The sequence below is a fragment of the Sapajus apella genome, unplaced genomic scaffold (assembly GCF_009761245.1).
Source record: "Sapajus apella isolate SASKATOON/1434 unplaced genomic scaffold, GSC_monkey_1.0 scaffold165, whole genome shotgun sequence".
NCBI lineage: Eukaryota > Metazoa > Chordata > Mammalia > Primates > Cebidae > Sapajus > Sapajus apella.
This window is the reverse complement of record NW_022437105.1, coordinates 838,626-846,974: the sequence shown is the minus strand read 5'-3', so window position 1 is coordinate 846,974 and position 8,349 is coordinate 838,626. Positions and strand designations below refer to the sequence as shown.

Genomic DNA, 8,349 nt, shown 5'->3' with positions numbered 1-8,349 from the left:
TGGGTGCGTGCACCACACTCGAGACCAACGCTCACGAATAACACTGGCAGATTGCTTCCCCGGGCCAGCCTGAGAAGCTAACCTGCAGCTCCCCACCTCCAGTTCTCAGACACCTGTCAACGACACCCAGAGTTAGCATGTGGCCCAAGAGCATCAGGTTCATGTAAACACTTTCCACAGGCAAACAAAGGTCCCTCCTCGTGCCCCAGGGTCCCTGGTGTTCTCCAGGGTGCACTGCACACAGGAGCAGGTGTGTGGCCTTGACAAGCACCAGGTCTCCAACTGCGGGGCTCTGCAGGGCTGGGTTCTTTGGGCCAGCATATTAGGTCCCCACAGAGCCGCAGACAGACCAACCAGCCAGCCGTGGAGAGGCTGGCTACACCATGTGGGGAAGGATGGGGAGGGCTGGCATAAGCGACTTCATAATTGCCCCACAGTTCTCTCACAGGCAGCCAGGGCCAAGACAAGCACGAGGGAGACTCTCCCCATGGTGGCCGGAGACCGCGCGGGACACCTGGCGAGCACGTCCAAGTCAAGCTCAGAGTCCGCACAGGGTCCTCACGCCTCCACAGATGGCTCCCTGTGCCCTTCCCGGTGTCCACTCAGCTTCCCGTTTTCTGCACAGCGCTCCCCCTTCAGTGTGATAAGAAGGTTGAAAAGGGGCCGAAGTAAGGGGAGTTGCCACGCCGCGCCATCCGGCTTGGGTCTTGCTCTGCTGTCATTTCTATCCAGCGTCTGTGGTGGCAAGTTGGTCCTGCCCCACTTCCGGAGATGTTGGCAGGCACACAGCACCAGGGCCACCCGAGCCACTGGAAGCTTCCCCTCCTGCACGCTGGGGTTCACCTGCAGCGAGTTCTCAGCTGCGGGCAGTTGTGCTCCCCTTAGAAGCCTGTATCAGCAACAAACACAGCCTTCTCACCACTACCCACAGCATGGCTGAAAACACACTTTTATCCTGGAAATCCTGTCTGATTTCTTAGCGTCTGAGATTCTAACTCACACCAATTCCACCTAAAAGACATATTTCTTCTGGCAGAAGAGTAAATTTTCCTGAGCTGTCAACACACAAAGCAATTCCCCGCTGTCCCCAGAAGGAGGAAGTGAGCCCCCTGCTCCCTCCACGCAGGCTGCTTTTCCAGTAAACCCACAGGACGAGCCCGTCCAGCCCAGGTGCTGTGCCTTCCCATCAATCTTCACACCTTTCCTGGATGCATGCCCAGCAGAGAATTAGTCTCTGAAGCCTGCAGGCTTCCTGACAAAGGGGAGATCTCTGGACTCTCACCAGGTGAACCAAGCGGGGCCCCGGTGCCGCTGGGGCGTGTCTGGACTCACTGGGTCCTTGCACCAACCCATTGGACCCAGTCGTCAATTGAAATGCAAGGCTTTAAAATGTGAGAAGAAAGTAATAAACCCACACATCAAGAATCCCCCCTTGATCAAGGGGAAAGTGGCCCAAACCACTCGCTAGACCTGACCTTCAGAAGGCTTTCTGATTGATGATGAATTATACAACTGGCGGCACCCGTGGGAGCGCTGCAATCTGATCGATCCATTCTGAAATCGATCAATCAAGAGCACAGGACTCAGTGCTCACTGCAGGCTTCCACAAACGTGCTACAGCGAAGTCCAAGCCTTCCAGCGCCTGGCAGCTTAATATGGCACATAAACATAAGTCACGGGAGCAAAAGATTCAAAAATAACCACGCAGACGTGTTCCACCCACGTACCAACAGCACACCCTGACTGTTTTCTAGTGAACGTCCACCGCTCTGCCACCTACGCCTCCACTGCCTCAGATACTCCTTCCAAATCAGAAAACAAAACAAAACAGCCAAAGTTGCTGGAGTGAAAACCTGACCTGAATGTGAGTGTGAACCCAAATGGCTGGAGGCAGTCGGGCCTCAGGGGACTGAGGTCGGCTGGGGAACGTAAGATCTGGAGGTGGATGGTGGTGGCGCTCACACCGCAGTGGTACTGTGCTCACTGCCACTGCACTGCACGCTTAAAAACAGGTGAGACATTGACTTTCATGTTACGTACGTTTTAACAAAATAAGATGCATTGGCTGGAAACAGAGAGGATGAGAAATCACTGTTATAATATTTTGCCAAATGAAGTGATCTCAGTCAGTTCATTCCACTGCTGCTAAAGAGAAAAAGCAACAAAATGCTATTTCTTTAATTAAGAATTTTCTTTTGGAAATTGACGTGGACGCCCTGCTTGTTTCAAATATTTCCTGATGCAAGAGAAACTGACGCACAATTTACCCAGGGACACTCACCTGGGTAAAGACCACAGACTTCATCACAGCCTAAAATGCCTTCCTGCAGTGTTCTGGCTGGGCACGCTGCTGACAAAATGTTCCTCTGCCTTACTGCATTTACCCGAGCTCAGAGAGCCCTCGGTTGCATAGATGGATGCTGTCAGTTTCTGGACACAGCCCTGGAAGACTGAAGCCATCGCACCGCTTGGTCGTGTCTCGCCTGAGCGCCTGACCCCAGTGCCTGCTTGCTGAGTACATTCCCGACACGGGCCAGACACACAGAGAAGGAAACGGCAGGCTGGGAATTCAAGCAGGAAACATCCCGAAGCTGTCTGGGCTCTGTAAGGGTGAAGAATGGGCAAAATTAGCCTCCAAGCCCCGCCAGCTCCCCTCCACCATGAAACCAATCGTTAAGGAGGAGCTGGTGGTGGGAAGCGTCCTCCACAAAGCAGAAGAGAGGGACGCGCCTTCGCACAGATTCTAAGACATGTGACCCGAGCCCACGGAGGGAGATGAGGCCCTGGGCGGCGTCAGGGAGGGTCCCGTGGCCGGACGGGACACGGGAGAGGCCTGGGAGGAGGGCGGGTACGTGTCCTGGCACCTCAGGGGAGGCGTTCACAGCCAAGGCCATCCGACAAGCAAAAGGGCAGCGTGGGTGAGTGTGGGCCCAGACTGGACCTCAGCAGGCCATAAGGTTGAGAACAGGAGGGACTGGACCAGGCGGAGCTTGCCAGGGGCCATCTGTTTTTTCTCCGTGGAGCCTTCCAGGACCACATGGATGTACCTCCTTCCCCCCGCGGCCCCGGGGACCACATTGGGCACCTGTGCTTTACCACTGGCCGCAAACAGCAAACGCAGGGTGCACCGTGGGAGAGGCGTCTCTCCAGAGAATCTCGAGGGGCAGCAGAGGCATTCTGTGTGATTCCTGTGACCCAGTTCCTCGTAGACAGTGGGATCCACAGTGTGGCTGGCCTCCAGGTCCCTGGGAGGTCTGACTTCAGAGTCCAGGCTCTGAAACCACAGGACTCCCTCCTGCCACCGTTCACTGTGAAGTCTGACACCCTCAGGCCACAGACTGGCCTAATGCAGCCTCCAGTCGTAACAGGAAGACCAATGTATGTTCATAGGTTACCTAAGAGGAATAAACAGACCATTGTTTCCGAAACACAGTGCCCTATCTGGTAAATGCCTCATAAGAGTAAAACAGAGTCCAAAAGTTAGACTGTGCACAGAATTTAGTCCTCTTTATTCCTTGCCTTTCAGGATTATCTAATTAGTTTTAAATATTTATATTTAGTTGATTTCATTTATATAAATAGGTTATACTTATTTTAACTTAATGCAGTTAAAAATAATAATCAGTCTAACAAGGTTTGTCAAAACACGGGCCTAGGCATAGCTGTTGAAAGTGTGAATCACTACAACTTTCTGAGGGGCGACCTTTTCAGTGTACACAAGCAAGTCACCTTTTGTGTCTGTTTTCTAAAGACATATGAACACATTTAGCTGTAGTAGCAAGTGTGACCATTCAGGCTGGGTCGGGAGATAATACAGACCCACGACTTAACAAAGAGAACTTGACATAAATCGTCACTAGCCGTGTGTTCAAGGACTGAAAAGAAAGAATGCCGAGGTGCTCACTGGGTGAGCTGGTGCAGGAAGAGGAAGGAGCAGGCTGGTGCTGCCACGGACTCCCTGGCAGGAAAGACACAGGCAGCCAAGAGCGGGGCCGGGGCGGGGGTGGCTGAGCGAGGAGTCACCCCGTGGGCAGCACCACAGGGATCAAGGACTCTCATCCAAGCCTCGATTGATAAACTGTTACGTGCACCAAAAAAGATTGAACATCCACTTCACCATGAGCCAAGGTAGGGGACAGAGCCAGAGGACAGCAGGCACCCAACGCTGAGCACAGAGCACAGGTTACCCGTGTGACGTGGAGTGGCTGTGTCCCCACCCAAATCTCATCTCGAATTGTAATCCCCACGTGTTGAGAGGGGCGGTGACTGGGTCCTGGGGGCAGCTTCCCCCATGCTGTTCTCGTGGTAATGAGTAAGTTCTCACGAGATCTGATGCTTTCATGAGCATCTGGCATTTCCCTTATTTGTGCTTCTCTCCCCTGCCGCTGTGGAAGAAGCTCCTTGCTTTCCCTTCGCCTTCCACCGTGATCGTGAGTTTCCTGAGGCCTCCACAGCCATGCGGAACTGTGAGTCAATCAGGCCTCTTTCGTTTATAAATCACCCAGTCTCGGCCGTTTCTTCATAGCAGTGTGAAAACAGGCTAATGCACTGTGTGTTGTGTAATTTCATTTTAAAATATAGGACCCCCAAAAGATAAAAATGGGCTCCAAACAGGGCTGTTAGAAATGCAACTCTGGAAGGTAAGATTTTGAAAACTGTTTCTTTTTCTTTCATTTTTTTCCAATTGTTCTGTAATAAGCATGTATTGCTTTTGTAATGGCAAGAAAACAGTACTTTTCTTTTGTAATAAATCAAGTTACAAATGTATGAGCAAACAGGCAAGTCTAGTTCACATTTAGGGTTGGGGTTGGGAATCCCGTGTGTTCATGTCACATAGCAAGGACAAACCCGGCTCCCAACACCCTTCCCACTGCAGTTCCAGCTGACACTCCCAGAAAACACCTTACTGCGGGGGCACTGCAAGTAGAACGCTTTCCGGTGACGGTGAACATCGGTGAGCACACGAACACGCTCTTCCTCTGGAGTCCGCATGCTTGGTTTCCCGGCCCCCTGAGGTCCTGTTTTGTGTTTTATTCACCATTCTTTGAAATCTTGATGGGGTCTGTTTAAACGTCCCTCTTTCTTTTTCTTAAGAAAATGTCAGACTCTTCTCACTTACTGCGTTTATTGTTGACCCACTTATTTAAACTCCTCCTTTTTACATGGGGACTTAATGAAGTTGGCATTGGTGTGTACGTTTACCAATGTACGATTAAATTGCCTGAAATGGTCACTATTCAACCCTTTTTTTTTTTTTGACAGTCTCGCTCTGTTGCCCAGGCTGGAGTACAATGGTGCCATCTCGGCTCACTGCAGCCTCCACCTCCCTGGTTCAAGTGATTCTCCTGCCTCAGCCTCCTGAGCAGGTGGAATTACAGGTGCTTGCTACCACACCTAGTTAATGTTTGCGTTTTTATTAGAGACAGTGTTTCGCCATGTTGGCTAGGCTGGTCTTGAACTCCTGACCTCAAGTAATCCTCCCCCCTCGGCCTTTCAAAGTGCTGGGATTACAGGCACAAGCCACTGCCTCCAGCCTACTCTACCTTGTTAAATTTAAAAACAATAATAAATAAACCAGCAACTTCACATGGTTCAATCCTTTATAAAATACTTGTTGGATACCGAAACACATTCTGTAAAATTAATTTGGATTTTATTTTCCATTCAACTTTTAATTGACAGATCATGCAGAATTCCATCTGGCATGGTGTACAATGTGATGTATTGATACATGTTTACATCGCGGGATAATTAAATCAATCTGATTAACATATTCACCACCTCACATACTTACTGATTTTGTGGTAAGAACATTGAAAATCTACTCTTTTAGCTATTATGAAATATATAATGCATTATTATTCCTCGTTGGAATTTTACTATGTGTTGGGCAGATTCTGGTTATAATGCTGGAATGGATTTAGGTTTTACATGGATAACTTTTAGATCACGTTTACCTGTAAACACTTTCATCTTTCATCCAAATTTTTGTTTTACTTTCCCCTGGTCCTCCACAAAGCATGACTCTGACATCCTTTCTTCACATCAGGAAATACTTTACACGCATTTCTGTTTACATTCTCCAATGGTTGTAATTATAAATTCTATTAAAGTGCTTTCAGAAACTTTAAAATATCTTACAAACATAATCATATGTGTGCTTAGTATCATTTAAAAAGAAAAGGAATCATATTTTCCCAATGAAACCTAAAATCTCTATTTCCTAAAATATTCTTTTTTTTTTTTTTTTGAGACGGAGTTTCACTCATGTTACCCAGGCTGGAGTGCAATGGCGTGATCTCGGCTCACCGCAACCTCCGCCTCCTGGGTTCAGGCAATTCTCCTGCCTCAGCCTCCTGAGTAGCTGGGATTACAGGCACGCACCACCATGCCCAGCTAATTTTTTTTATTTTTAATAGAGACGGGGTTTCACCATGTTGACCAGGATGGTCTCGATCTCTTGACCTCGTGATCCACCCGCCTCGGCCTCCCAAAGTGCTGGGATTACAGGCTTGAGCCACCGCGCCCGGCAAATATTCTTATACAATTTTTTTCTTAAATACAATTCATTAAAATAGTATTGTTATTATTTTATTGCATACTGAGTTACTACATATTTGGATATCCTCTCTTATCTCACAGTTTTAGCTAAAACTGGTTAGTAATTGTGAATCTTGTCTTTTCCCTTAGCTCCACATTCCTTCCGGCATATGCTGGAAATTTTCTGTTATCTTCAGCATCTTCGATCTGTGTCGACAGAATGCTGAATGTGGGTGTGAAGCTTAAATGCAATACGATGTAATTGAAATGAGACAGGCTTTTTGTTTTCTTCAGTGAGAAGCATGTGACTAGCACTAGCTAATACAATCTAAGTAGTTACAAGCTGCCTAACATTGTTCTAGTTGCTTCATGTCTGAGCTCCTGTGTTTCTGCAATTTTTGTTGGAGATAACAATCGTTAGTACCCTCATTGTGCAAATAATGAAACTGATGCAGAGACAGCAAGTAAGTAGCCAAAGGTCACACCTAATCTGTGTTTAACTGGTAAAGTGAAGAAAAAAGCAAGGTTCGCCTCACCCTCATTACCAAGGATGCCGCAGTGCAAGTGTGTGTTGCGGGGTGCTGGTGCGGAAAAGGATGGCAGCCACCGTAACCAGATCCCTGCCCACATCCTGGGAAAGCAGGTGGCGAAGGGGCACAGAGGGCCACAGTCCCTTTGCCTGGACCCTCAGGACCAGCGGGCCAGTCCTACCTGAGTCTCAGCTGCACCCTCTGGCTCTTAGAAGTCTTGGGCTGCATTAAAAAAAAAATGCAAGTTCATACACTTTCTGAAATGGCTACAACCAAACAGACAGACAACACCCAGAGCTGGCGGATGTGGACGGACAGGGGCTCCCGTGCTGCTGGCCACATATGCAATGCGCAGCCACCCGGAAACAGGAAGCGTCTGTCTACCCTATGAACCAGCCCCTCCACCCCAAGGTATTCACCCACTTCCAAGACAAATGGAAACACAGTCCACAAAACGTCGCTTACAAAAAGAATCAGGGAAGTTCATTTGTAATAGTGACACACCAGAAATAACACAACTGCCCATCGGCTGGTCAGGAGACAAAAGAGGTTGCAGAATCACCATCTAAAGGAGGGAATAATGATTCCTGTAAGCTGGACAAATGTCAAAGATCACACTAAGCCAAAGAAGCCAAAAACGAAGGGACTCACGCTGTATGATTCCTTCCATACAAGGTTCTGGAACAGGCAGAGCTAACTTAGGGTGCTAGAAATCCCAATAGCAAATGCTTGGGGACCTGGCCAGAGAAAATGCATGAGTTATAGAAATGCTCTTCCCTGATCCCATCCATGTGTGAGTCACACGTGTGTGTACAACAGTCAGAGCTCATTAGTTGCACATGTGTGTACAACAGTCAGAGCTCATTAGTGAGTCACACGGGTGTGTACAACAGTCAGCTGATTAGTGAGTCACACGGGTGTGTACAACAGTCAGCTGATTAGTGAGTCACACGGGTGTGTACAACAGTCAAAGCTCATTAGACAGTATCCTTATGATCTGCTTATTTCACTGTGTGCTTAAAGAAAGAAACAAACGGATCACAAATATGCAGAATTTATGATCCAGCAATTCCACTTCCGGGTATATCCAACCAAAAGAAACGCACAAGTGTCAGAGCCGCGCTCTGCAACAGCCAAAAGAGGAAACAGCTGGGTCCTGTGTTAGCAGCAGGGTGGATAAACTGTCGCTATATCCACAGGAATATAGTACTATCCATTCAGCTACTAAGCTGTAACCACATCCCTTGGAAGTTGCATTTTCTTTTCGTGCAGCCCAAGA

The 8,349-nt window shown here is 48.4% G+C and overlaps 1 long non-coding RNA gene across 1 annotated transcript in view; it reads right to left on the bottom strand.

The window, feature by feature from the left end:
- Positions 1–2,108: 2,108 nt before the first annotated feature.
- The window catches only part of LOC116542244, a 22,865-nt gene continuing 16,624 nt past the window's right edge, over positions 2,109–8,349 (bottom strand). The window contains exon 3 of the long non-coding RNA XR_004265134.1: positions 2,109–2,602. This is a non-coding gene — a long non-coding RNA (uncharacterized LOC116542244). The remainder of the gene's footprint in view (positions 2,603–8,349) is intronic.